General features: G+C 37.0%; 1 protein-coding gene and 1 pseudogene across 2 annotated transcripts in view; both read left to right on the top strand.

The window, feature by feature from the left end:
- Window positions 1-27,087, top strand: part of HPSE2 (heparanase 2 (inactive)) — a 676,598-nt gene that overhangs the window by 398,453 nt on the left and 251,058 nt on the right. The window lies entirely within an intron of this gene.
- Window positions 8,028-8,647, top strand: LOC122202641 (annotated as a pseudogene).

Genomic DNA, 27,087 nt, shown 5'->3' with positions numbered 1-27,087 from the left:
TACATGTATATGTGCATGTGCGGGAGAGGTGAAAATGGCGTCACTCAGCTACCCAGTCTCTAGTGTCAGAGCTCTGTGCTCTCCCCACCAGCAGTCAAGCACCCCTCCTTTGTCTTGGCTTCCATCCACTCCCTGTTTCTATGCTGTCCACAACCAAGCCATCAGCCTGCCAGGTGGCACCTCACTCTTGAATTTTATCTCAGATGGGGCTGTGTTTCCAAACCCCTTACTTCTGGGAGCCCTGTGGCTTTGACCCACTTCAACCCCCATCGGGGAGGGTCTCGTGGAGCAATGGCCAGTGCCTGCCTGCCCGCAGGAATATTCGAGGGACCATGCTGCTGCAGATGCCTAAAGACTGCAGCCAGGTGCCAGCCACCCCAGAAAAGGTTCCTATGATCCTGTAGCAGCAGCGTTTCAGGGATTATGGTAAATCACAACACACATCTGGCACCAGACTTCACTGCCCCCTAACGTCCTTGTTCCAACACCAGCAAATGTGGCTGTTCTCCAGGGTCTGCTGGGACCTTTGCCTGTGGGGAGGCTGCACAAAATCTACCAAATGTCCTCTTAGCAGTGGAATGCCTCTTCCCCTGTGATCTGAGGACCCCTCAGACATCACTGTCTGCTCCTGGGGATTTGTGCTTCCCACCAGAGCTCCATCAGGTGTCGAGCTGCAGAGTTTCTGACTCTGCACTCCCCTGTTTATAGAGTCCTAATGGCATTGAAACTCTCTCCTTTCTCCTTTCTCCCTTTCTCATTTAGTCTCTTATGGGTGTTTCCACTCTTTCTCTTTCTCTCCAGCTGCTTTTGGAGCTAGTGCTTTTCCTGTATTCTCCCCCATCTCTGTTCTCTCTCCACAAGCAAACACAGCTGTCTACCCTCTGTGGCTTCTCTCCCCCATCCCGATCACCTCTCCATGCTGTGTACCTGCTGAGTTCTGTGGGTCAAGTTATGTAGATTGTTGTGTTAGTCCTCAGATCAGTTTTCTAGGTGTGTAAGATGGTTTGATGTTGATCTAGCTGGATTTCAGGGATGAGAGAAACAGAAAACTTCCATGCTGTTCCACCATCTTGGCCCCTCCCACCCAAAGGCAGAAATCTTTAAAAGCACATAAATATTTATTTAGTGATTTTTTTAAACAAAAGTATTGTATTTATTCTTTTGCAACTTATTTTTTACTTAGAAATATGAATATTTTGCTATGTCAAAACACATTTTTCTATAGTGCATTTATTGAATTGGTGATAAGGATTTATTTACTCATTTCCCCTATTATGGAAATTTAGCCAATCTCACTCTCTCTTTCCCTCAGAGATTAAACAAAGCTGTGATGAACATTCTTATGCACTTGGAATTCAGTTCTGTAAATTCCTCAGAGAAAATATTTAGAAATAGAGTTTTTGAGTCAAAGGGTATATGCATTTTTAAAGCTTTCGATGCATGTTGCCAAAATAGCTTTTTCCAAAGGAGGTGTTTAAAGTCTTATGAGGATTATCTGATCTGAAATTTTCATAAACAGAGTAGAGTTTAGAGCAGGGAATTAGAAATTACAAAGGGAGGTCATTACTGTGTATCCTAAAAGTGTCAGGACCAGAATAATTGGGATAGTTGTTCTTAAACACTGTGCAAAAGTAAGTTCTCTCTACCCCTGTGGACTGGTTTAGAAAAAGAGCTAATCTAAAAATTGGGCCTCTTATTGTCTATTAATGGTGTACTCATTGATGCATTGGTAGTTTTGGTATCTCAATGAACCTACAGGTTCTGAGTTGCAAAGTATTAAAATCCTAGAGCCTCATTTTTTAAAAACCCAGAGAAAATATATGGAAATAATATTATAGTAGAAAAATAATTAAACTGTAAAGGAACAGATTCTTGCCGTGTCTACTGAATTTAATACTTCTTACATAAAGAATAGCCTTGACTTTGGGTGAAGGTTCTTATACTTCTGGCTAGGATCTCAAGAACAGGCCACCAAAAGTAAGCTTTTAAATAGAAAGCAGCAAAATGGAAGTTAAGGGCCTGAACAAGAAGCAGAAATAGATCTTCCTTAATCAGTCATAATTCTTTGCTGTTCTCATTAGCTTACTGCAGCCTAATGGAAGGGCTGTCCTTGCAATTTTCATTTTTCCTAGAAGCCTCTAGTGTCTAATAAATTTCTATTCAGAGTTCCAACCTCATACTCAGCACTTTTTGCTAATGATATTTTTGCTTCTAGAATTTACACATGGAAGATCACTTTCTGTAGCCATGTCCAAGGGCTAGAACCTTTCTCTTTATTTTCCATACTCCTTCCTGTAGTAAATCAAATCAATCAATCAATAATAGACATCTAATTTTCATTAGGCACAATTCTAGGACTCCATTTATTACCTGACCTTAATAATCTCCATTCTAATATGAGGGCCATGTTGACACCTTGAGTCTCCAGGTATCACTGTCCACTCAGCCCTGTACTAAATATTCCTCAGAATGTGTGGGTGCTTTCTTTTCTTCAGTGTACAGTTATCTGAGTAAATGACTATAGGTACTTTTTTGTGGGGGGGGCGGGAAGGAGAATCATTACCTGATGCTACAGTGTTACTCCTAAAGATCTGGCCATGTCTTCAGTCAGCAGATTCTGGATCTAAAAATTGGCTCAGAACCAACAACTAGCAAGAGGTTAGGAACTTTTCATTGGAGAAATCATCCTCAACTTCCTGCTTATCCATTTTTGTCTTTTTGTAGTTGTAGATATTTAAATAATACTCTTGTTGGCTGCCCATATTAGGGATGAGCATGTCATGCTTTATTAACCATCTTCACAATTCCCTGCTGGTTAGATCCTCTTGGCTGCCCCTCTAACCTTGCTGGCCATCATAATAATTGTAACTTTTTGGGTTTTTACAGTTGAAGTACCACCACTTGAGCTCTAATCCTTTGACCCCCATCATCCCAACTTCATGCCTATTGACAAACCCAAACCTGACCTGTGGCTAATAGTCACCACTGAACTTATTAGTGATGCTGTACCCCTCTCACCAGCACATTTCTTTCTTTCTTTTTTTCCACCACACATTTCAAATGGCCTTGGTGGAATGGTGTCATTTGGCTTCTTCTATGCACCCTACTCCTCTGGTGGGTGTTCCAGTCTTATTAATATATCCATTCTAGCATGACCTCTTCCCTCAGTCTCTTTTATTTTTCCTTCTACTATCTGCCAGGGCAACTCAGTCACTTCTACTCTGCTCAACATAGCCATTACTCTTTCTAGGCTTCTAAATGTTATCTCAGCAGTGAATTTGCACCATTCTCGAATCCTTGCTGGGGTGTTAAATTCCATGTTCCAAGCAAACATCCCTGAGTCAATGAATTCTTGATTATCCAGTCTTAAATTCTGGCCCTCTTGATCAGGCATCCTCAAAATTTAATCCCAGGAATATAGCCCTGGTTCCCGTTGATACATGCTAGCTAATTCTCTCAACTCCTGGACTGTGGAGTATCTTAATTTCCTTAACTGGGTAGTGCTGGGCTTCAGTCCAGGCATCAGCCTTTCAGCCAGGAGAGAAGATGGGGCATTTCTGAGGAGGAAAACTGCTGTCTTAAAGGGAAAGTCTTCTGCACTGTTCTGCAACACAGAGCAAGTGCAACCTCTTACTGGCGAAGAGGGGACCACCTTGTAAGCTCTGGGGCCTCAGGGGCATATTCAGCTCCAACATCTGGGCATCAATCCAGATATCCCTAACCCATATTTCAGGGTACTGTATTTTTCCATTCTGAGTCCTGATGTGATAACAGACCTATCTCAATTAAGCATTCAAATGTCTCTATGAAGCCCTGTGAGGATCTGACCTTCAGTTTTCTATTTAGCTTTGTCTGCTCTTCTACCACAGGATATAAGTGTGCCTTTATAAACAAAGGTGCCTCTTGTCTCATGTCATCACCAGTGAAATCTTTGACACCCACATACCACATTCAGGATGGTATTCTTCTTTCCTACAAGGTGGTGAGTGAGCCAGTCCCAATTCCCCATCTTACTTGGACCTTTCTCATTCTCATTTGCAGTAGTTTGAGTATGTCAAGAAGCAGACACAAAGATAGGATTATATATGCCAGGGATTGGAAGCATGGGTAGTTTTAAAAGGGGAAGAGAACCTTGATGTCTGTGGAGAGAGGAAAGAAAGAATAGGGCATACAGAGTCTTAGACTATAGCACAGTTCCAAAAAAAATGATTCTGTCATGCTGATGGGAAATCCTCAAGCCAAATTTGTTTGTAGGACTGCTGCAACTTGCTGGAATGGGCACACTTTAGTACCTTTGATCACCATGTTTAGTCACTGTCTGGGAAAAACAGCTCATGGGAAATAGAGGCTCAGCATGAACACAGTTGTGAATGCAGAAGGGCAGCAGCTGGAGCAGATAATTGGTTATACTCCATGTAGAAGGATTTCTGAGTGGCATATTTCATGGCACACACATACACACTCACACAGAGTCATTGCTTAAGAAGAGTGAATCTTCATGTTCAATACTAGCAGATGAAATTGTCTGAGGGGCTGTATCCAGAGAAAGAGGATCCAGGCATCTCCAATTCAAATTCAAAATATACAAACACACACATATATTGTACACATAGGAATCAGACTCTACCATACCATTATTATTACAATTTTTTTAATTAAAATGGGTTCGTACAACCTTTCCTGGCCTGTCTAAAAAATGACCCCCATTTGTGGTTTTGTTTCTGTGTGAATATATATGCCAGATTTCCCACAGCTTACTGATAAATGAGTCTTTGGAACACAATAAAATTATAAACTGACAACTCCCTGTAGCAATGAGAGGCACATTTGGGCTTCCTCTAGGCACATGAGATATAGATCACCGAGTGTGCGCACTATCACTCTTTCAGTGGCCTTGGCAAAGCAATTTGTCTATCCATGCCATTTCTGGACAAAGATTCTTAGCAACAACGTTCCACCTTTACATCCAAGAGAAAACTAATGCAATATAAAAGTGTGGCTTTTGTATGTGACCAACATGACTAGTGCATATGTTTCTGTCTCATTATTCTATTCCATGTTGATAATCTGCTGGTTGTATCCAAGTCTATCCACAGCCTATAAATTCCTTGAAAGCAAGGACCATGTCTCATCATTGATTACACTCAATACCCAAGTGACTAAATCAGTGCCAACAAGTATTTAGTGACCTTTTCCATTAACCCTCTCCCTCCTTCTCTGGATCAGTTCTTTATTGTTCCCCATTAGAATCACAATATTTGGAGAGATGCCCCATATCTCTGTATAATCATTTCTTTTCCCTGAATTATTTAGCATCCCCACCCCTCCCTCATGGGAGAGCTGAGTCTGCCCTAGAGCCAAAATGGTTTTAAGTCAAGTAAGAAGTGTTGTACTTCTTACTGCCATATAGTAAGATTTACCACTGGCTCAATGGGACCTTTGCCAAAAAACTGGTTAGTGTGTCATCATGGCATCTTAAGAAATATCTTCCTAAGAAAATATTTTTTCATGACTAAAGAAGCCAATTTTCATAATGTCCCTAACCAGAATCATAACTGCCACCTCCACCTCCACCCCACCAGAACACGCCATATTTAGAGGCTTCAAGACACATATAAGTAAGTATATGTAAGTATATGTAAGTATATGGAAGTAAGATTTTTTTTTTTATGGTTACTGACATGTTATGGAAGTGGTTGGACTGTGGATATTAATGTGATGGTATGATTTCTTGGGAATTCTTCCCAGTCTTTCAGTGATATACATTTTTTTTCAATTCAAATATGCTTTATAATTTTCAAGAAAATGGATATCTGTTTTCTTGTTTAAAATTTAAAATAGGCTTGGGAAGTAGGCAAGACAGATATTATTATTTACACTTGAAAAATAAGGAATCTGAAGTACCACAGAGTTAAATGGTGTAACTAAGGAGTAAATTTGTTACCAGTGATTAGAAAACAGAGAGATAAAAATGGACTATAATCTTTAGGAAATAAAATACAGCAAACAATAAATATGTACTGACTACACTCTAGGTGCTGGGCACTGCAGCTAGACTCAAGAACACAAGGACAAGTAAGATCAAGGCCTCCAAGAGTTTAGAATCTATAAAGTGGTCTTAAACTCTTCCAGTAAAAGACCATCTTTCATTAAAACAAATAAAAATCTTTTTATTAGAGGCACCTGGGTGGCTCAGCCAGTTAAGCATCTGACTCTTGATTTTAGCTCAGGTCATGATCTCACGGCCATGGGATCAAGCTTCACTTTGGGTTCTGCAATGAAAATGGAGCCTGCTTGGACTTCCGTCTTCCCCTGTCTCTCTGCCCCTTTCTGGCTAGCATGTATTCTCTCTCTCCCTCTGTCTAAAATTAAAAAAAAAATCTTTTTATTATAGTTGTAAATCAACAAGGTTACAAATCAAATAGTGCAGAGTTGCTTATGATGAAAAGCAATAGTCTCCTTCTCCTTACCTTTCTGCCGCCACTTATCTTAGCCCCTCTCCAGAGGCAACCTTTTTCATTAAAATAAGTATGTTAAACCTTTTTTTTAGTAATTTTATTAGGAAAAAAACAAACTACACAAAAAGTGTATAGAGAATAATGAAATAAATACCACCTACTCACCAATAACTATCTTTGTTAAGATTGAGAAGTCTTTACATATGGACATATTTGCTTCAGATCTTTATTTTTTCTAAGAGAAAACATCTCATATAGTTAAAGCCACCTGAGTGTTCCTTTCCAATCCCACTGTCCTACATCTCAACACATAGGTAACCACTAAGCACTGAATTTTTAACTTACATTTGTCCACATTTTTATTTTACTTATACTACATACATGATACACATAGATGTGTGTATATATATATATATATATATATATATATATATACACACACCTATATACATGTAGAGAGACATATGCACAGGTATATACATAGTATGTTATATAATGCTGCAATGTATTTCCATAGTGAATGTATGATGTTATTTTTATATTTTGACAATCTATATCATTCTGCAACTTGCCTTTTTTTATTCTGCTTATGTTTTTGAGATTTCTCTCTCCTAATACATGTATCTCTAGTTCGTTTTCTTTAAATTACTTATCAGTTCTTACTGATGGACATTTAAGTTGTTTCTTATTTATTGTTACTGCAAACAACATAGCATTCGGTCTTTCCCCATTAAATATGAAATTAGTAGGTGAATTTTATTAAGCCACTCTATTGAGGTTTTAATGACATATAAAAAGCTGTAGATATTTGATATATACAACTTTATGTGTTTAGAGATAAGTATATACCCATGAAACTATCATCACTATTAGCGCCATAATCTTATTTATTTCAAAAAGTTTTCTCCACCCCCTTGACTTTGGAAAGAGGTGTTGTTTGTTTGTCTTTTAGTGGTAAGAGCACTTAAAATAATATATCCCCTCTTAGCAAAATTTTAAGTATACAGTATTGTTAATCAGTGGATCAGTATTGTTAATCAGTCATACAGTGGATCTCCAGAACTTATTTATTTTGCATAACTGAAACTTTGTACTCTTTGATGAACACTTCCCCATTTATCTCCCCCAACCCCTCACCACCATTGTACTCTCTGTTTCTGTTTGACTATTTTATTTTTTATTTAAAAAATGTTTTTAATGTTTATTTTTGAGAGAGAGAGAGAGAGAGAGAGACAGAGTGTGAGCAGGGGAGGGACAGAAAGAGGAAGACACAAAATCTGAAGCAGGCTCCAGGCTCTGAGCTGTTAGCACAGAGCCCAACACGAACCATGAGATCATGACTCGAGCCGAGGTCCAACGCTTAACTGACTGAGTCACCCAGGTGCCCTTGTTTGACTGTTTTAGATGGCACATATAAATGAGATCATATAGGCTTTTTCTTTCTATGTCTGGACTATTTCATTTAGCATAATGTCCACCAGATTAATCTATTCTAGCAACCTAAATATCCATTAACAGTTAAATGGGTAAAGAAAAGGTGGTACATGGATCTACAGCTGCCCAGAGAAAATGGCCACCCCAGCACTTTCTGGGCTCTCCCTGCAGGTGCCATACTTTAGTACAGTACATCTGTGGTCAGGCTGTTTGCCAAACTTGTGAGGCAACCGTTTCAGATATATGGTATCGAAGGTCTGTATGCCACCGCTATTTATTCAGCATCTAAACAGAATAAAGTAGATAAGGAATTGTTGAGAGCACAATCTTGGAAGAACCCAAAATGACTGCTTCTGTTATGAATCCCTGCATAAAGTGTTCAGTGAAAGTGAAAAGCCTAAATGACATGAAAGCAAAAGAGAGGTTCTATCTCCTCACATCTAACCTGGTCAATTTGCTTGTTGAAAATGGTCACTTGAACACTATCCCTGGAGTCATTTCTGCCTTGTCAACCGTGATGAGCATCCACCCTGGAGAAGTCCCTTGCACAGTTACCACTGCACCTCCTTTAGATGAATCCACTCTCTATGAATTAAAAACAGTACTGAAGACCTTCCTAAGTAAAGGCCGAAATTGGAAGTTAAGGCTGAACTGTCAATCATGGGTGCACTGATTGTACTGGAGAGAAATATGCTGATACATCTGTGAAAACCAAGATTCAGAAGCTAAGCAGGGCTTTATGGGAAATTTCCTGAAAGTGTTGATTCTCTGTCAGTGAAAATTCCTAACCTTGGAGCAACAATAAAATGCTTCCTGAATGACAGCAAAAAGAAAATGTGGTGCAAGCATACAATGGAGTATTTTTCAGCCTTACAATGGCAGAATTTCCTTCTTTTTAAAGGCTGAGTAATATTCCATTGTATCTATATGCCACATTTACTTTATCCATTTAATTATTGATGGATATTTAGGTTTGTTTCCATATCTTGGCTATTGTGCATAATGCTGTAATGAAGGTGAAAGTGCAGATGTCTCTTTGAGACCCAGATTTCAATTCCTTTGGATATGTATCCAAAAGTGAAATTTCTAGATCAAATGGTAATTCTATTTTTTAAAGTTTTTTTTTAAGTTTACTTGTTTATTTTTGAGTGAGAGAGAGCATGAACACACATGTGCGCACAAGTGGGGAAGAGACAGAGAGAGAGAATCCCAAGCAGGCTCTGCACTGTTAGTGTGGAGCCTGATGCAGGGCTTGAACCCATGAACTGTGAGTTTGTGACCTGAGCTGAAATCAAGACTTGAATGTTTAACCGACTGAGCCACCCAGGTGCCCTGGTAATTCTATTTTTAATTTTTAAGGGACCTCCATATTGTTTTCCATAGTGACTGCACTAATTTACATCCCCACCAAAAGTGTACAAGCATTCCCTTTTCTCCACATCCTCGCCAACACTTCTTCTCCTTTGTTTTTTTTGACAATGGTATCCTAACAGGTGTGAGGTGACAGCTTATTGTCGTTTTGATTTGCATTTCCCTGATGACTAGTGATGTTGTACACATCTTCATATCCCTATTGGCCATTTGTATGTCTTCTTTGGAGAAATGTGTATTCAGGTCCTTCGCCCATTTTTAAATTGAGTTATTTGTGGTTTGTTTCTGTTGAGTTATAACATTGCCAAATATATTTTGGATATTAACCTCTTATATGATATATGGTCGGAAAATATTTTTCCCATTGTAGGTTGGTTTTTCATTTTGTTAATTGTGTTTTGTTTTTGTTTTTGTTTTTGTTTTTTTTTTTTGCTGTGCAGAAGCTTTTTAGTTTGATCTACTCTAATTTGTCTAGTTTTGCTTTTGTTGCCTGTGCTTTTTTGATGCCATATCCAGGAAATCATTGCCCCATCCATTATCTAGAAACATTTTTCCTATGTTTTTTTTCTAAGAGTATTATGGTTTCAGGTTTTACATTTAAGTCTTCAATTCATTTTGAGTTTATTTTTATGTATAGTGTGAAACAAAGGTCCAGTTTTAGTCTCTTTTTTTAAATATGAAATTTATTGTCAAATTGGTTTCCATACAACACCCAGTGCTCATCCCAACAGGTGCCCTCCTCAATGCCCATCACCCACCTCCCCTCCCTCCCACCCCCCGTCAACCCTCAGTTTATTCTCAGTTTTTAAGAGTCTCTTATGGTTTTCCTCCTTCCCTCTCTGTAACTTTTTTCCCCTTCCCCTCCCCCATGGTCTTCTGTTAAGTTTCTCTGGATGCACATAAGAGTGAAAACATATGGTATCTGTCTTTCTCTGTATGACTTATTTCACTTAACATAACACTCTCCAGTTCCATCCACATTGCTACAAAAGGCCATATTTCATTCTTTCTCATTGCCAAGTAGTATTCCATTGTATATATAAACCACAATTTCTTTATCCATTCATCAGTTGATGGACATTTAGGCTCTTTCCATAATTTGGCTATTGTTGAAGGTGCTGCTATAAACATTGGGGTAAAAGTGCCCCTATGCATCAGTACTCCTGTATCCCTTAGGTAAATTCCTAGCAGTGCTATTGCTGGGTCATAGGGTAGATCTATTTTTAATCTTTTGAGGAACCTCCACACTGTTTTCCCGAGCAGCTGCGCCATTTTGCATTCCCACCAACAGTGCAAGAGGGTTCCCATTTCTCCACATCCTCTCCAGCATCTATAGTTTCCTGATTTGTTCATTTTAGCCACTCTGACTGGCGTGAGGTGATATCTGAGTGTGGTTTTGATTTGTATTTCTCTGATGAGGAGTGATATTGAGCATCTTTTCATGTGCCTGTTGGCCATCTGGATATCTTCTTTAGAGAAGTGTCTATTCATGTCATCTGCCCATTTCTTCACTGGATTATTTGGTTTTTGGGTGTGGAGTTTGGTGAGATCTTTATAGATTTTGGATACTAGCCTTTTATCCGATATGTCATTTGCAAATATCTTTTCCCATTCTGTCGGTTGCCTTTTAGTTTTGTTGATTGTTTCCTTTGCAGTGCAGAAGCTTTTTATCTTCATGAGGTCCCAATAGTTCACTTTTGCTTTTAATTCCCTTGCCTTTGGAGAGGTTTCAAGTAAGAAATTACTGCAGCTGAGGTCAAAGAAGTTTTTTCCTGCTTTCTCTTCTAGGGTTTTCATGGTTTCCTGTCTCACATTCAGGTCCTTCATCCTTTTTGAGTTTATTTTTGTGAATGGTGTAAGAAAGTGGTCTAGTTTCATTCTTCTGCATGTTGCTGTCCAGTTCTCCCAGCACCATTTGTTAAAGAGACTGTCTTTTTTCCATTGGATATTCTTTCCTGCTTTGTCAAAGATGAGTTGGCCATACTTTTGTGGGTCCAGTTCTGGAGTCTGTATTCTATTCCATTGGTCTATGTGTCTGTTTTTGTGCCAATACCATGCTGTCTTGATGATTACAGCTTTGTAGTAGAGGCTAAAGTCTGGGATTGTGATGCCCCCCACTTTGGTCTTCTTCAGTATTACTTTGGCTATTCGGGGTCTTTTGTGGTTCCATACAAATTTTAGGATTGCTTGTTCTAGCTTTGAGAAGAATGCCGATGGAATTTTTTTTTTTTTTAATTTTTTTTTCAACGTTTTTTATTTATTTTTTTGGGACAGAGAGAGACAGAGCATGAACGGGGGAGGGGCAGAGAGAGAGGGAGACACAGAATCGGAAACAGGCTCCAGGCTCCGGAGCCATCAGCCCAGAGCCCGACGCGGGGCTCGAACTCACGGACCGCGAGATCGTGACCTGGCTGAAGTCGGACGCTTAACCGACTGCGCCACCCAGGCGCCCCAAAATGCCGATGCAATTTTGATTGGGATTGCATTGAATGTGTAGATTGTTTGGGGTAGTATTGAGATGTTACAATATTTGTTCTTCCAATCCATGAGCATGGAATGTTTTTCCATTTCTTTGTATCATCTTCAATTTCCTTCATAAGCTTTCTATAGTTTTCAGCATACAGATCTTGTACATCTTTGGTTAGATTTATTCCTAGGTATGTTATGCTTCTTGGTGCAATTGTGAATGGGATCAGTTTCTTTATTTGTCTTTCTGTTGCTTCATTATTTGTGTATAAGAATGCAACTGATTTCTGTGCATTGATTTTGTATCCTGCGACTTTGCTGAATTCATGTGTGAGTTCTAGCAGACTTTTGGTGGAGTCTGTCGGGTTTTCCATGTATAGTATCATGTCATCTGAAAAAAGTAAAAGCTTGACTTCATCTTTGCCAATTTTGATGCCTTTGATTACCTTTTGTTGTCTGATTGCTGATGCTAGAACTTCCAACACTATGTTAAACAACAGTGGTGAGAGTGGACATCCCTGATCTCAGGGGGAAACTCAGTTTTTCCCCATTGAGAATGATATTAGCTGTGGGCTTTCCATAAATGGCTTTTATGATCTTTAAGTATGTTCCTTCTATCCTGGCTTTCTCGGGGGGTTTTATTAGAAAGAATGCTGAATTTTGTCAAATTCTTTTTCTGCATTGATTGACAGGATCACATGGTTGTTATCTTTTCTTTTATTCATGTGATGTATCATATTGATTGATTTGTGAATATTGAACCAACCCTGCAGCCCAGGAATGAATCCTGCTTGATCATGGTGAATAATTCTTTTTGTATGCTGTTGAATTTGATTTGCTAGTATCTTGTTGAGAATTTTGCATCCATATTCATCAGGGACATTGGCCTGTAGTTCTCCTTTTTTGCTGGGTCTCTGTCTGGTTTGGGAATGAAAGTAATGCTGGCTTCACAGAATGAGTCTGGAAGTTTTCCTTCCCTTTCTATTTTTTGGAACAGCTTGAGAAGGATAGGTATTATCTCTGCTTTAAATGCCTGGTAGAATTCCACAGGGATGCCATCTGGTCCTGGACTCTTATTTGTTGTGAGATTTTTGATAACTGATTAAATTTCTTCACTAGTTATGGGTCTGTTCAAATTTTCTATTTCTTCCTGTTTGAGTTTTGGAGTGTGTGGGTGCTTAGGAACTTTTCTATTTCTTCCAGGTTGTCCAGTTTGTTGGCATATAATTTTTCATAGTATTCCCTGATAGTTGCTTGTATTTCTGAGGGATTGGTTGTAATAATTCCATTTTCACTCATGATTTTATCTATTTGGGTCATCTCCCTTTTCTTTTTTTGAGAAGCCTGGCTAGAGGTTTATCAATTTTGTTTATTTTTTCAAAAAACCAACTCTTGGTTTCATTGATCTGCTCTACTATGTTTTTAGATTCTATATTGTTTATTTTTGCTCTGATCTTTATTATTTCTCTTCTTCTGCTGGGTTTGGGGTGTCTTTGCTGTTCTGCTTCTATTTCCTTTAGGTATGATGTTAGATTTTGTATTTGGGATTTTTCTTGTTTCTTGAGATAGGCCTGGATTGCAATGTATTTTCCTCTCAGGACTGCCTTTGCTGCATCCCAAAGCGTTTGGATTGTTGTATTTTCATTTTCATTTGTCTACATATATTTTTAAATTTCTTCTCTAATTGCCTGGTTGATCCATTCATTCTTTAGTAGGTGTTCTTTAACCTCCATGCTTTTGGAGGTTTTCCAGACTTTTTCCTGTGGTTGATCTCAAGTTTCATAGCATTGTGGTTTGAAAGTGTGCATGGTATGATCTCAGTTCTTTTATACTTATTAAGGGCTGTTTTGTGACCCAGTATGTGATCTGTCTTACAGGATGTTCCATGTGCACTTGAGAAGAAGGTATATTCTATTGCTTTGGGATGCAGAGTTCTAAATATATCTGTCAAGTCCATCTGGTCAAATGTATTATTCAGGGCCTTTGTTTCTTTATTGATTCTGTGTCTGAATGATCTATCCATTGTTGTAAGTGGAGTATTAAAGTCCCCTGCAATGACCACATTCTTATCAATAAGGTTGTTTATGTCTGTGATTGTTTTATATATTTGGGGATCCCATATTCAGTGCATAGACATTTATAATTGTTAGGTCTTCCTGATGGATAGACCCTGTAATTATTATATAATGCCCTTCTTCATCTCTTGTTACAGGCTTTAATTTAAAGTCTAGTTTATCTGATATAAGTATGGCTACTCCAGCTTTCTTTTGACTTCCAGTAGCATGATAGATAGCTCTTCATCCCCTCACTTTCAATCTGAAGGCGTCCTCAGGTCTAAAATGAGTCTCTTGTAGACAGAAAATAGATGGGTCTTGGTTTTTTATCCATTCTGATACCCTCTGTCTTTTGGTTGGAGCATTTAGTCCATTTACATTCAGTGTTATTATTGAAAGATAAGGGTTTAGAGTCATTGTGATATCTGTAGGTTTCATGCTTGTAGTGATGTCTCTGGTACTTTGTGGTCCTTGTAACATTTCACCCACAGAGTCTTCCTTAGGATATCTGGTAGGGCTGGTTTAGTGGTGTAAATTCTTTCAGTTTTTGTTTGTTTGGGAAAACCTTTATCTCTCCTTCTATTCTGAATGACAGACTTGCTGGAAAAAGGATTCTTGGCCGCATATTTTTTTCTGTTCATAAATTGAAGATTTCCTTCCATTCCTTTCTGGCCTGCCAAGTTTCAATAGATAGGTCTGCTACTACCCTTATGTGTCTTCCTTTGTATGTTAGGGCCTGTTTATCCCTAGCTGCTTTCAGAATTCTCTCTTTATCCTTGTATTTTGCCAGTTTCACTATATGACGTGCAGAAGATCAGTTCAGGTTACATCTGAAGGGAGTTCTCTGTACCTCTTGGATTTTAATGCCTGTTTCCTTCCCCAGATCAGGGAAGTTCTCAGCTATGATTTGTTCAAGTACACCTTCAGCCCCTTTCTCTCTCTCTTCTTCTTCTGGAATTCTTATGATACGGATATTGTTCCATTTGATTACATCACTTATTTCTCTAATTCTCCCCTCATACTCCTGGATTTTTTTATCTTTTTCTCAGCTTCCTCTTTTTCCATAATTTTATCTTCTAATTCACCTATTCTCTCCTCTGCCTCTTCAATCCATGCTATGGCCACCTCCATTTTATTTTGTACCTCATTTATAGCATTTTTAAATTCCTCATGACTATTTTTTAGTCCCTTGATCTCTGTAGCAATGGATTCTCTGCTGTCCTGTATGCTTTTTTCAAGCCCAGCGATTAATCTTATGACTATTACTCTAAATTCTTGTTCCCTTATATTGCTTAAATTGGTTTTGATCATTTGTTAGCCGTCACTACTTCCTGGAGTTTCTTTTGAGAAGAATTCTTCCGTTTCGTCATTTTAATTAGTCCCTGTGGTAGCTCCAACCTGCAGAGCACTTCCCCTGTGGTGTCTGGAGAAACTTGTGTTGGTGGGAGGGGCCGCAGTCAGACCAGATGTCTGCCCTCAGCCCACCGCTGGGGCCACACCACAGTCAGACTGGTATGTACCTTATCTTCCCCTCTTCCGGGGGCAGGATTCACTGTGGAGTAGTGTGGACCCTGTCTGGGCTGCTTGAACACTGCCAGGCTTGTGGTGCTGCTTCGATGGGATCTGGCCAAGGGTCTATTAGACAGGGTGGATCCATAAGGTGCACAGGGGTGGGAGGGGTAGGCTTAGCTAGCTTTGCCAGTGGTGATCCCCTGCAGGAGGGGCCCTGCAGCATCGGGAGGGAGGCAGGCCCCTCCGAGGCATGGATCCACAGAAGCACAGCATTGGGCATTTGCCTTGTGCAAGCAAGTTCGGTGACAGGGACTGGTTCCCTTTGGGATTTTGGCTGGTGGATGGGAGAGGGAGACGGCGCTTGCCAGCGCCTTTGTTCCCTGCTGAGCTGAGCTCTGTCTTCCGGGGCTCAACACCTCTCCCTCCCGGTGTCCTCTCACCCTCCTGCTCTCTGAGCAGAGCTGTTGACTTATAACATTCCAGATGTTTAAGTCCTGCTGGCTGTCAGAACTCATGGAGTCCGGCCCCTCCACTTTTGCAAGCCAGACTTCAGGGGATCTGCCTTGCCAGGCAGGCTGCCCCTCCACCGCCCGGCTCCCTCCCACCAGTCCGTGTAGCATGCACCGCCTCTCTGCCCTTCCTACCCTCTTCCATGGACCTCTTGTCTGCGCTTGGCTCCGGAGAGTCCATTCTGCTAGTCTTCCCGCAGTTTTCTGGGTTATTTAGGCTGATGTGGGTGGAGTCTAAGCGATCAGCAGGACAAGGTGAGCCCTGCGTCCTCCTACGCTGCCATCTTTGCCCTGTCCAGTTTTAATCTTTTGCATATGGATATCCAACTTTCCCCAATATAATTTATTGAATGGGCTATCTTTTCCCCACTGCATATTCTTGGCACACTTGTTGAAGATCAGTTGAATATATGTTTATGGTCCTATTTCTGGGCAGTCTTTTCTGTTCTATTGGTCTCTATGTCTGCTTTTATGCCAGTATCATAGTGTTTTGATTACTGTTGCTTTGTAATATGTTTTGAAATATGGAATGTGGTACCTCCAGCTTTGTTCTTTCTCAAAATTGCTTTGGCTATTTGAAGTCTTTTGTGGTTTCAAATTAATTTTAGGATTGTTTTTGTATTTCTGTAAAAAGTTCCATTGGGATTGGAGTGGAGATTGCATTGTATCTATAGAACATTTGGTGAAGTATGGATATTTTAACAATATTAATCCTTCTGGTTCAAGAACATAGAATGTCCTTCCATTTATTTGTATCTTTTGACATTTATTTCATCATTGTTTTGTAGTTTTCAGTGTGCAAGTCTTTCACCTGGTTAAATTTATTCCTAAGTATTTTATTGCTTTTTATGCTAGTCTAAATGGAATTGTTTTCTTAATTTATTTTTTTGGACAGATTGTTGTTATTGTGTAGAGATGCAAATGAATTTTGTATGTTGATTTTGTATTCTGAGACTTTACTGAATTTGGTTATTAGTTATAAATTTTTTTTTGTAGAGCCCTTACTTAGGATTTCTATGTTTAAGGTCATGCCATTTGTAAACACAGAAAATTTTACTTCTTCCTTTCTAATTTAGATGGCTTTTTTTTTTCTTGCCTAACAAGGCCCACAGCTAATAATATACTAAGCAATGAAAAGCTGAATAATGAAAAGCTCCAACTTGCTCTAAGAGTTGGAAATTTTTTTGCAGATGCCCTTTATCAAGGAAGAACTCTTCTATTCATAGTTTTCTAAGAGTTTTTAATCATAAACGGAGGTTGAATTTGTTAAATGCTTTATCTTCATCTACTGAAATGAATGTAATTTTTCTTCTTTAGCCTGTTGATTTTGTGAATTACATTGATTGAATTTTGAACATTAAATCAGGCTTCCATTACTGGGATAAACTCCATTTGATCATGTTATTTTTTATATATATTTACATTTGGAATTTAATTTGTTAATATTTTCTTGGGGATTTTAAAAATGTTTTCATAAGAGATATTAGTACGTATTTTTTATTTCTTGTAATTTCTTTGGTTTTTTGGCATCAGGGTGATGCTGGTCTATTAAAATTAGTTGAAAACTGTTCTCTTCTGTTTTCTGGTAGACATTGTGTTGAGCTGGTATTTTTTCCTTAAGTGTTCACTGATGTAGAATTGGTTTCACCAGTGAAACCATCTGAGCCTGTGTTCTTTATTGGAAAGTCTTAAACTATGAATTCAGTTTCTTTAGAATGTAATGCTAGATGTATGACTATTCCTATAATATTCTTTTACTGAGTGAATTTTGGTAGTTTCTGTATTTCAAAGCATGGTTCCATTTTATGTAAATGCTTGAATTTACAAGTTGTTCATAATATCTTATTTTCCTTTTAATATTTATATGGTTTATATTAATTCTTGTCTTTAATTCTTGAAATTGGTAATTTGTGTCTTTCTCCATAGTGTTATTGGTCAGTTTTTGAGAGTTTTGTCAATTTTATTGATTTTTTCAAAGAACTAGTTTTTTATTTGATTTTATCTAGTTTTTTCAATTTATTCATTTGTATTCATTATTATCTTTCTCTTCCTATTAGCTTTGGATTCTATTTGCTTTTCTTTTTGTAGCTCATATTAATGATGTAAAACCTTTCTTCACTTTACATGAAGCAATTAAAGCTCACAGTTTTCTCTTTAAGCACTGTTTTGTTTGTATTCCACAAATTTTGATATATTCTAGTTCCATTTTTACTCTGTTCAGTGTATTCATTAATTTCCCTAAAAGTTTTTTATAGTGTGGTATAATTTTCAAGTATTTAGGAGAATTTTCCAGACATCTTTCTTTTATTAATTTTCTGGTTAATTCCCCTGTGTTTTCATGCAGTTCTGTGAGACTGGGGCCACCTTGCAGGCAAATTGGTGAGAAAGAAGAAGGTGAAAAAATACCAGGGAATTCCTCCACATTATTTGGGCAGTGGGAGCCCATTTTTACAATATTTCTATTCAGACAGATGAATCTTTTCTCAGGGTTTTAGGTGCCTGTGTCATCACCATCACAACCATAAAATTTTCCAACTAGTCAGCCTACTGGTGGGACTTGGAGAGAAAAGGGAAATAAGGAAAAGGTTAAAGGAAGTGGGTATTTCTCTACAAATTGTCTTGCATGCAGGAACCTCTTTTCCTGGTTTCATGGCTAGAGGTAATGTTTTGTTTCTGATAATTTTTGCTTTCAACACCCATGGCACAGTTCTGCCACTTGGGACTTTTCTCAGTCAAAGCTTGAAGATAAAGAAGGAAAATAAGACCATGCAACTTGCCCTCATTACAGATCATTGTACAGATTTTGAGTTCAGTTTACAGGCTTTTTGCTCATGTTTACTTTTCAGAGTACTTAGGTGGTTGTCTTTGTATTCTACTCAGAGATCGTAGTTATAATCAGTGTGAGAAATATGCTGTAGTTGGCATCTTGATTGACATGGATGGAAGCTTAGAAGTCTTGTTTTCATTTTTTGAGGATATTTTCTTCTGGGTAAATGATTCCATATTGAAAGTTTGCACTTTGTAAACTTTAAAGGTGCTGTTCATTGTCAGTTGACTTACATAGTTTTGATTGAAAAGTGAGCTGTCAGTCTCATTGTTGATATCATGAAAGTAATATGCCTTTCCTTCACTGTGATTGCTTTTAAGTTGTTCTCTTGGCTTTGAGTTTTAGCATTGTGGCCATGATATTTCTAGATATCTTTTGCATTTTTCCTATTCACAGTTTCCTGAGCTTCTTAAATCTTTGAATTGATTTCTTTTGTCAAGTTTGGAAAATTCATGGCTATTATTTCTTCAAATATTTATTGCCCCTTATTCTCTTTTTCCACTCATATAAGACTCAATTACTCATATGTTAGAACTTTTATTCTTCAGCTTAGTCCAGAATTGGCAAATGTCAGCAGAGAATAAAATGGATGCAATGATTAACTAACATCACCGGGCTCCCCATTCTATGAAATTCTTTGCTCTTTACTCTTAAATATTAACTTTAAGATTACTTTGTCAAATTATGTGATAATCTCTGGTGGAACTTTATTGTAATTACATTATACTCATATATTAATATAGGGAGAATTGGCATTTTAAAAAATACCAAGACTTCTTACCCCCAAATAAGGCATAATTTCTATTTATTCAAACCTTCTTTTACCAACAAGGTTTGTAATTTTCTCCATAAGGGTAATACACATTTTTGTTGGACATATGCCTTGTTATTTCATAGATACAGTAAAACCTTGGATTGTAAGTTGTTCTGCGAGAATTCTGCAAGATGAACAAACATTTCTAATAAATTTTAACTTGATAGATGAATGATGTCTTAAGATATGAGTAGTACATGATGCCAAGTATCACATGATTATAAATGAGCCAGTGCTTCTCTCTCTCTTTCTCTCTCTCACTGTGGGATTGTGGGTGATCATCTCCCATGCTGAGATAGTCAGGCCACCTTGTTTGGCAGAAATCAGTGATTTTCAGAACATTGGAAGGTAGCCACAATTGGCAGTAGTGTATTTTTTGTCACTTCAAAGCACCTATGAACAGTCCTTTGCTTTTCTATACAAGAATAAGCTTAGGAATGCTTTGCTTCATTCTAGGCCAGGCTGCCTGCAGATACAGACCCTTTCCTCTGCTGCGCTATTACCAGTTACCAGTTAAATACAGTATATGACAAGAGTTTATTAATACTGTACTTTAGTCAACATCTGTGTGAGCATATACAATGGTCCCCATGCAGAAAAAGGTGCAAAGAAAGGTGGTAAGGAGATAATTATGGTGGAAGTTAAGAAGGAAATCATCGAGAAGTTTGAATGGGGTATGAGAGTAGAAATTGCAAGATTTTATAAGAAGTCTATGTCTGCATCTTGTCTGCAGAGAAGGAGGAGAAAACGGTGGAGGAATTCCTCACTTCATATGAGATTAAGGACATGTATAACATGTGGGAAGCAGTGCAAAATTTTGTAAAAAAGCACCACCCAAATAAGACTGTAGCAGTGCTAAAGATGAATCTGTTTAATGACAATGCAATGTCACATTTCCGTGAAATTATCAAAAGGAGGCAAAAGCAAATGTCATTGGATAGGTTTCTTGTTAAAGTTACACTAAAAGAAAAAAATTCCATTGAGCCAATATACAACAGTGGTTCTGTTAGTGATAGTGAAAGTTGTCCCATACAATAGCCCTCTTCTCTCTTATCTCCCTCACAGCAGTCGTGAAGGTTTTCAAAGGTAAAAGTGCAGGCTAATTTGTTTATTTTTATTTATATTTTGTATTTTCTTTATTATTTTGCATTATATTACAGTATTGTAATCAGTTTTATGTGAATATTTTTGGGTTGTGTAACAAATCATCTGAGTTTGCATTATTTCTTATAGGGAAATTGCTTTGATATACAACTGCTTTGGATTACAAGCATGTTTCTGGAATGAATTATGCTTGCACATCAAGGTTTTACTGTATTTATATTTATATATTCTAATATATCCATAATATGTTATCATGAATGGTAATTTTTTTCTTTTGTATTTTTCAAATTGGTTATTGCTAACGTGTAAGATTACTGTATCTCAACTGCAGTCACATAATGCTATTTACATATATTACTATCATGTGAAAATACTTCAACAACAGTTATATTTCCTTTTTCTTTGCTAAAATTGTTGTTCTATGTCTTTTCTCCACTTTTTCTTTCTCTCTTTCTCATCAAACTTGATAGAGATTTTACTATTTTATTAGTCTTTCAAAGAATTAGCTTATGATATTATGGAATTTTCTACTGTTTTCCAATCTTTCCATATTTATCACTTTGTGATCAAATAAAATGCTCATACCTCCTTTTATTTATTTAATAACTTTGGCTCCATTGACTCTGCTGAGAAACATGAGGATTTGGCTAACTTAACAATGTTCTCTTCCCTCCTCTTTTCTTCCCAGCATTTGATAGCTTTGTGATAAAAATATATTTGATAAAGAATATATATTTTATTCATATTAATCAATTATATAAACCACTAAAATATTAATAAATATATTTAAATATATAAATATTTTAGAATATTTATTATCATTGTAACTTTATTTATTCATTTGTTTATTTATTTTTAAAAGTTTATTGTCAAGTTAGCTTACATAAAATGTAGTTTTGGTTTTAGGAGTAGATTCCCATGATTAATGACTTATATTACAACACCCAGTGCTTATCCCAGCAAGTGCCCTCCTCAATGCCCATCATCCATTTTCCCCTGCCCCCCCAACCCCCACCTCCATCAACTGTTAGTTTGTTCTCTGTACTTAAGAGTCTCTTATGGTTTGCCTTCTTCTCTGTTTATAACTTATTTTTCCTTCCCTTCCCCTATGGTCTTATGTTAAGTTTCTCAAATTTCACATGTGAGTGAAAACATATAATATCTGTTTTTCTCTGGCTGACTTATTTCACTTAGCATAATACCCTTAAGTTCCATCCACATTGTTGCAAATGGAAAGATTTTATTCTTTTCCATCACTGAGTAGTATTCCATTGTGTGTGTGTGTATGTGTACATGTATGTGTATATACACACATACATACACACACAACTTTTTGTATATATGTATACACACATCTATATATGACATCTTCTTTATCCACTCATCAGTTGATGGACATTTGGGCTCTTTCCATAATTTGGCTATTGTTGTTAGTGCTGCTGTAAACATCAGGGAACATGTGCCTCTACAAATCAGCACTCCTGTATTCTTTGGATAAATTCCTAGTAGTGCTATTGCTGGGTCATAGGGTAATTCTATTTTTAATTTTTTGAGGAACATCCACACTGTTTTCCACAGTGGCTGCACTAGTTTGCATTCCCACCAACAGTGCAAGAGGGTTCCCCTTTCTCTGCATCCTCACCAACATCTGTTTCCTGAGTTGTTAATTTTGCCACTCTGACTGGTGTGAGGTGGTATCTCAATGTGATTTTGATTTGTATTGCCCTGATGATGAGCGATGTTGAGCATCTTTTCATGTGTCTCTTAGCCATCCGGATGTCTTCTTTTGAAAATTGTCTATTCATGTCTTCTTCCCATTTCTTCACTGGATTATTTGTTTTTCAGGTGTTGAGTTTGGTAAATTCTTTATAGATTTTGGGTACTAACCCTTTATCTGATACGTCATTTGCAAATATCTTCTCCCATTCCATTGGTTGCCTTTTAGTTTTGTTGATTGTTTCCTTTGCTGTGCAGAAACTTTTTATCTTGATGAGGTCCCAACGTTCATTTTTGCTTTTATTTCCCTTGCTTTCAGAGACATGTGAAGTAAGAAGTTGCTGTGGCTGAGATCAAAGAGGTTGTTGCCCTTTTTCTCCTCTAGGATTTTTGATGTTTTCCTGTCTCACATTTGGGTCTTTCATCCATTTTGAATTTATCTTTATGTATGGTTTAAGAAAGTGGTCCAGTTTTATTCTTCTGCATGTTGCTGTCCAGTTCTGTAACTTTAAATGACATATTTTAACTTCTACTTTTTGTTCTGTCAACTTTTGTGTTTCTTGATACCCTGTTACGTAAGATAAACATATTAACACTGCAACTCTTTCATTTACTTCCCCTTAAAGGAATCTTCCATTTTCAGTAACACATTTACTTTTACTTTATCATCGGTGTTATTCCCATTTTGTTCTGCAATCCTTACCGATTCTCTACACTTTGCTATAGAAAGTATCCAAATATTGAAAAGCAATAAAGAGGAGCTACATAATTGACATAAAAGTCTTTTTTTGCTGGGACAAAACCTATGGTAGATTGGCATTTTCTATTTTATACTCTAATGTCACAACGCCTGGGCCACTCAAAGAATTTCCCTATCATCAAGGTCAAATAATCTTTTTTTTCCTTTATACTCCTTTAACTGCTTAAGACCATATCACATTTTAGATTATTTCATATTTGAACTTAAATTTCTTATTCAGATTTTTTTGTTCTCAGTTTTTAAATTGCTTTTTTTCCCTTACAAAATATATCTTTATCACATTTACACATTTTTTCTATTCTTTTCATTCACTGTAAAGTCGTTCCCCTCTAGGTATTCTGTATAAGTCTCATTCGTAGACTTTTCATTATTACTCCCTGAATTTGATCTACTCTTTCTGGATCTCATGGCTTCTTCTCTTGTTTGAATGAATTGCAACCTTAAGTAATTCCCTTAAGGGAGTAGGTGGAAGTTACACTTTCTGAGTCTTTGTGTGAGAAGTCCTTTTTAATATTAAGACATTTAATGAACACTCCACATAAGACCAGTTACAATTTTGGTGTCCACTGATGATGAAAATTAATAGGGACAGGAGGTTTATATGAATTCAGTAATGCTTTTTAAAATAATTTTGTTTTGTGTTAATCCTAAAAGTATCTATAGCTATTCAAGAAATACCATTAAATATGTCTGAACATACGTATGAACATATGTTATTTATCCAGTGTAGAGGTGGAATGCTGTCTGGAATTCTACAGTAAATTGTGCATGCCCCTCAGGTTCAGAACCCAGTATGAGCTAAGAATGACTTTTATATTTTTAAATTGCTATTTAGAAAAAAAAAGAATATGTGACAGAGATGATATGTGGCTCACAAATGTAAAATATTTACTATGTGGTCCTTCATACAAAAAGTGATGTGATTCTTAGCTAAACTCTCATAAACCTAGATAAAAATAATCTACATGTTCTTTGTTTCACAACAACAAAATGCTAGGTTGTATTGTTTGCTAGCAGTGAGTGAGAAATCTTTTCATTCCAGAAAGCATGTGAACCAGACTCATGGAATACTGGGGATTATATGCAAAAGAATATAACTTATTTAGAAAATTTAAGCAATACCACTGAAGACTTAATTTTTTTCACAAAAGCAGATCCTTAAGTTATATGGTAAATAGTACAGATTAAATACTTTCAAATTTTCTTTTATTCCTTTATTTTAATATAGAGAGGTATAGAAAAGAAATTGAGAAAAGGGCCATAATTTCTTGCCTAGATAATCCTTGTTTGTATAGAAATGCAGACTTGTTGAAAACTGAAAAATAAAAGTCTCACTCCCCCTCTTACCTTCACTTCCTTTCCTCCCAAATTACGAGTTTTTAAGTTTTGTTTCCTTACAACAAAATGGTTATTTATATACCTAATTGTATATACATATAGGGTTGTGTATTTGTGTATATATGTACGTGAGTATATCACTTAGAAGAGATCATACTATACCATTCTGGTCATTGCCTTTTTTTCTTTTTCACTTTTTGTTTAAAAATTTTAACGTTTATTTACTTGTGTGTGAGAGAGAACAGGCAGGGAGACACAGAATCTGAAGCAGACTCCAGGCTCTGTGCTGTCAACACAGAGCCTGACACAGGGCTCAAACTCACAAACCATGAGATCATGACCTGGGCCAGAGTCAGGTGCTTAACTGACTGAGCCACCCAGGCACCCCATCTTTTTAACTTTTTAAAATAAAAATACATTTTGATGTTTTTCATGTGAATGTATACAGATCTGCTTTGTTCTTTTTTAACATATATTGAATTATTTTTAGCCTTATGAAAAAGTTCATCAAATTTTATGAAATCACAATTCATATGTTTGTAGAATTTTAATATGCTCTTCATCCAGCTTCCACTAACGTTAACATTTGACATAACTATAGTATTATCATAGAAATAAGGAAATTAACATTGATATAGTACTATTAATTAATCTATAGATCTTTTTCAAATTTGGCCAATTTTCCCACTATTATACTTTTTTCTGTTCTAGAATTCCATTTAGGACACTACATTGCATTTAGCTATCCTGTCTTTCAATTTGGGATGATTTTTCCTTAGTCTTTTTTTTTTCACTTTTGAAGAGTCCATGCCATATATTTTATAGAGTGTCCCTTAAATTGAGTTTGTCTGATGTTTTCTAATGATTAATCTCAGGTTTTACATTTTTTATCAAAATATCACTAAAGTGATACTCTACCCTTCCCAGGACTTCGTATCAGTGTACTTTGTGTCAATATATCTGCTAAGGTTAATTTTGATCACAAGGGTAAGATGGTGTCTGTCATGTTTCTCCTCTGTAAAGTTATTATTTTCATCTTTTATGTTAGGGAAGATACTTTGAGACAATCCAAGTCTTTTTTGTCATCATACTCTAACATACTAATTTTAGCATCCATCAATAGTCCTTGATTGCAATAGTTACTACTGAGGTGTTGCCTAATGGCAGTTTTCTATGTCCATTCTTTTACATTTATTAAGTGGTATTCTGTAAGGAAGAGCTGTTCCTTCTCTCCCTTTTATTTATTTAGTCATTTATTTATACAATATGACTTTGGGGTCTTGTTTTTATTCTGAAGGTTATAATCCAGTGCTATCATTATTCATTTTGTTGTTTAAATTTTCTCAACTTTGGCCACTGGGGACTCGTTCATATTGGCTCTTATGACCTTTTTACATGCCTCCATCACTTTTTGAGCACTCCTTTAATTTCTGGTACCACAAAATACTCTAGGCTTATCTTTTTTAATGTTTATTTTTGAGAGAGAGAGAAAGGGAGCAAGCATGAGTGAGGGAGGGGCAGAGAGAGAGAGAGAGAGAAGGAAATAGAGGATCTGAAGGAGGCTCCACACTGACAGCAGAGAGCCTGATGTGGGGCTTGAACTCAAGAACTGTGAGATTATGACCAGAGCCGTAGCCAACTGAGCCACCCAGGCACCCCCCTAGGTTTATCTTATATCTTCTCTGATCTAGCTCTGGTATTAGCCATTTCTTTAAGGAACACTGGTTTCTTTTATGAGAGAATGGTATTTAGAAACCAAGATCTGGGTGCTAAGTGTGCTCATTGATACCAGAATGTTATTGCTTCCAGGCTTGCTCAGAGGACAGGAGAAGTGTGTGTGTGTGTGTGTGTGTGTGTGTGTGTGTGTGTGTGTGTATCTCACCCATATACACATTTATATATCTGTATCTATCCATATATACATATACTAAAAACTGTACGTTATACTGATACCTATAGTCCAATTCAACACATGGTTTAGTCTAGCCTGCTCCTTTTCCTTGTTTGGAATCTCTTTCTGTACAATAGATTCTTTATAAGTTATTGAACAGTCCCCATTTCATAGACATTTGGATTGTTTTCAGTTACTGGCTATTAAAAAGAAAATGCAGTGATAATCTCTGTATACCTTTGGGAAATTATTATATATGTTTATAATGCCTAGCAGTGGGATGGCTTGGTCTAAAGGAACGCACATTTAAATTTTGATAGATATTTCTAAATTGTCCTCTAGAGATATTATTTGCATCTTTTAAAATCATTTACTTAAGGGCATATTTCTTAAAAACAATCCTGGCCTCTTTACTAATGTCAGTGTCTCTTTTGTTCTTTTCCTGTCATACTTTAGATGGACTTCTGATGGGATCCAGAGATCCCATTATATTCGGTGGCATTTAGTTTTACTTTTAAATTTAGTTAAGTTGATTAATGCAATAATTAGTCTCTATCACAGTCTTTTGAGAGTGTTGTAATTTTTATTCACAGATATTTCCCAAATCTCATTCTTCTTCAACAGCTTCAGTCAAATTATAGATATATAGGCTGATTTCTTTATAACCTAGTTAAGGTTTCATTGCCCTGACTAAACTGGAGATATTTCTATTCATATTAAAATTAGCTCTTAGCTTAAAGATGTCTTCATTCTTTGTGAAATGGCTCTGTTTTTCTCCCAGGCAATTTTCAAACTGTTCTCTCTTAATAGCTACAATTAAAATGTTCCCCTTT

The sequence above is a fragment of the Panthera leo genome, chromosome D2 (genome assembly GCF_018350215.1).
Source record: "Panthera leo isolate Ple1 chromosome D2, P.leo_Ple1_pat1.1, whole genome shotgun sequence".
In the NCBI taxonomy this organism is placed as follows: Eukaryota; Metazoa; Chordata; class Mammalia; order Carnivora; family Felidae; genus Panthera; species Panthera leo.
This window is presented reverse-complemented; position numbering and strand designations above follow the sequence as displayed.